This window comes from Helianthus annuus, chromosome 2, assembly GCF_002127325.2.
Source record: "Helianthus annuus cultivar XRQ/B chromosome 2, HanXRQr2.0-SUNRISE, whole genome shotgun sequence".
NCBI classification, from domain to species: Eukaryota; Viridiplantae; Streptophyta; class Magnoliopsida; order Asterales; family Asteraceae; genus Helianthus; species Helianthus annuus.
This window is the reverse complement of record NC_035434.2, coordinates 20393073-20396225: the sequence shown is the minus strand read 5'-3', so window position 1 is coordinate 20396225 and position 3153 is coordinate 20393073.

The following is a 3153-nucleotide window of genomic DNA, read 5'->3' as shown; positions in this document are numbered from 1 at the left end:
GTTACACGTCGACGCAACACGAGAGAGTAACGACTTACGTACTGGAATTACAAAGAAGAACTGCATGACACACAACTAGTGGTAGAAACCGTGGTCTTTGGAGTTACACAGAGGCATTTCTTGGACGGTACCAAATGCGTTACTCAGACCGATCACAAGGGCCTTCCGTGTACTCTGGTTTCGAAAGAGCTAAATCAGTAAATGGCATCGTTGGATGGAACTTCTGGGTGGATTACGACTGTGGAACCTGAACGTGTATGGACTTTGCAGCTCGCCATCGACTCTAACCCACCTGACCCAACTCGTCCTGTACAAACTAGGGAACTAACGGGGGGGAAATTTTCAAGTTGAGTCCATGCGGGGCATGGAAGAGCAACCTTGGTGAAACGAACGATATTCATTAACTCATAAAACGACTATAAATCTCATTTCACAGCAACGGTAGGGAAGTTGTGATTAGCAAAACACACCGGCTTCGAAAATTCTATTCAACTGGATTTTAAAGAAAGATGTTTGGACATGTAAATTTTGTACTGATGATTGGGCATGAAAACCCGTCTAACAATGTATGGGTATGACTTTTGACTTTGGGAAAAGTCAAGACGAAGTATAAGAAACTGGCAACACCTATGTGGAAGATGGGAGCAGACTGCTATGAATGCTGCCACTAGTCTATTTACAACTCGAAATGGAAACACAAACACTAACAATCCCTGATCGCTGAATGTGACCAGCACACTTCCTTGCAGTCAAGGGAACTGATGAGTCTTCTCAGCTTGTGAAAATTTCTCTGGAAGAGACGGATATTAGGCATGAGATGCCAACTCCTATTACCTATTGGACTATACCTAATTTAAGGCGGGCATGGCGCACACCTTTGACTCACGTCTTGACATGAACATTACTTATTACTGTAGGACAATCGAACAAAGTGACGAACCATCTGAGCACACGAAGGCATGTTGTAAGTATGTGCATAACTGACTTTAGTAAACGTTTGGGAAGGACACTTATCTCGGGGAGAAGCTCTAATGCAGCTGCACCATGAGTGTATGCATACAGTCCATGCTGAGGCATAACCTGGACAGTAACTCTAATCTCCTTGTTGGACTAATGTAGTTGACAACGTAATCGCAGGTCCAGGACCTGAGCTCAAAACTCTCGAACATTGCTTAGATCGGAAATTGTTTGATGGCAGCGCATGAGTGCTAGGAAAGCTGATTAGCTTAGGAAACACTGGGAGTTTGTTGTAGGCAAACGTGTCATTATCGAAAGCATCACCCTGGGGGGGGGGTGCGGTATACAATAGAAAAACATGGCAAGTTTACTTTACGACGTGTGAGACATTCGGATTACTGGAACAAACGGTGACTTGGCTCACAAACTCAGGGTAATTGATGAAACGGGATAACTATCGTGATGGTATGTATGCCTTAGGTTTAAGGCAGTGGTTGCCTGATGAAACCCTGATGATACCCTTACCGGAATTTGAGGTCATCGGATCAGTTGTATATATCAGGGAATCTATCGAAAGCATGGGCTAAGAAGTCAAGGGTCGCTAGCATGAGTCATATGACAATCGTGAGGGCTTGTTAAACTTCAATACGCGAACTGAAGTACACATAGGAACGGAAGGATATGTTAAAACTTCAATGTTCTCAATTGTTCAAGGGATTGAACCAACTCTTGATATCACTGGTGAATTTCGGGACGAAATTTCTTTCAAGTTGGGGAGGATGTGACACCCCAGGAAAACCAGCAAACGATATAACTTACCTAGCTTTAACTTATCTAGCTTTCTCAGTGAGTGCGTACCAAATTTCGGGACGAAATTTCTTTTAGTTGGGGATACTGTGACAACTCGTAATTCCGAACCTATCTTTGTGTAACATTCGTGAACACGACACGACTTTATGAACTTGGCTGATTACTTTATGAACTTGACTGACTATGTGAATATTATGATCGTTGAATACATGATATGTTGCTATGTGGATGTGTGCTATGTATGTATGTATGTTAATCGAGCCACAACCAGAGCCGCACAACTCCCTCTCGATCGCACAAGCCCACTTCGGGCCTTACTTTTGTACACGAACTAAGGGCGGCCCATTTAGGGGTCCGGCCCACTCCTCTTAAACGTGTAAACACCTAAGGTTGGGGTTGGTGCTCTCATTCGTTACAATCACCTCACACACACAAGAAACCCTAATCTTTACTTCTCTCTCACGAACCCGACGGCAACACTCGTTCCAATCACCCGAAGATCATTGTGCTCGGATTACCTTCTTGTTGGATAATCCTCGTTATCATTCCTGATGCGTGTCGGTGTGTATATATTTTAGATGTTTATTTAAGCCCTTTTTACACTTTTAGCCAAGTTTTAAATTTATAAAACACGATATTCACTAACACTAAACACACATATGGGCAAGTGCACCCATCGTGGACGTAGTATAGTGTTGGTAAGATACCGAGGTCGTCCAAGGACACAAGAGCTTTTAATACCGGTTTATCCTCAACGTCTAATCAAATCAAAAAGTTAGAAAAATGTTTTAAACTAAGAAAGATAAAAACTAACTAAATGCTGAAAAAGAAAATAAAATAAAAATAGATAGACAAGATGAATCACTTGGATCCGACACGTGTATTAGTATAACCTTTGATTATTTTCGCACTTTTGCACTTGTTTAAGAGATTATCTTAGTTATTGTAGTAGGCCCCTCTTTTGAAGGCGACGTTACCCTCAACCCAGTAGTTTGAGTCAGCAAGTATACAATCCTAAAGGGTCGGATTATTGGAAGATAATGAATTAAGTTATTAATGCAAATTATGGTAGGCCCCGCTTTTGGCGGTGACGTTACCCTCGGCTAAGTAGTCTGAGTCAGCAGGGATACAGTCCTAAATAGCCGGGTTATAGTATTAATAGTAGTTAGCTTATGAGGGGGTCAAAGAGTTTGGATCCCCGCCATCCAATACCTATGGGCATTGAAGGAGATCCTACTAAATTTGACCCAGGTCCCAAGCAGGACCTCTAAACGCTGAACAAGGGCAAGACCCTTACCAAACCGTTCCCTTAACCCCCGACCAGGTAGCCAACATACCTCCATATAGACCGTGGAGATATGAATGGTGAAAATCTTTTATTTTATA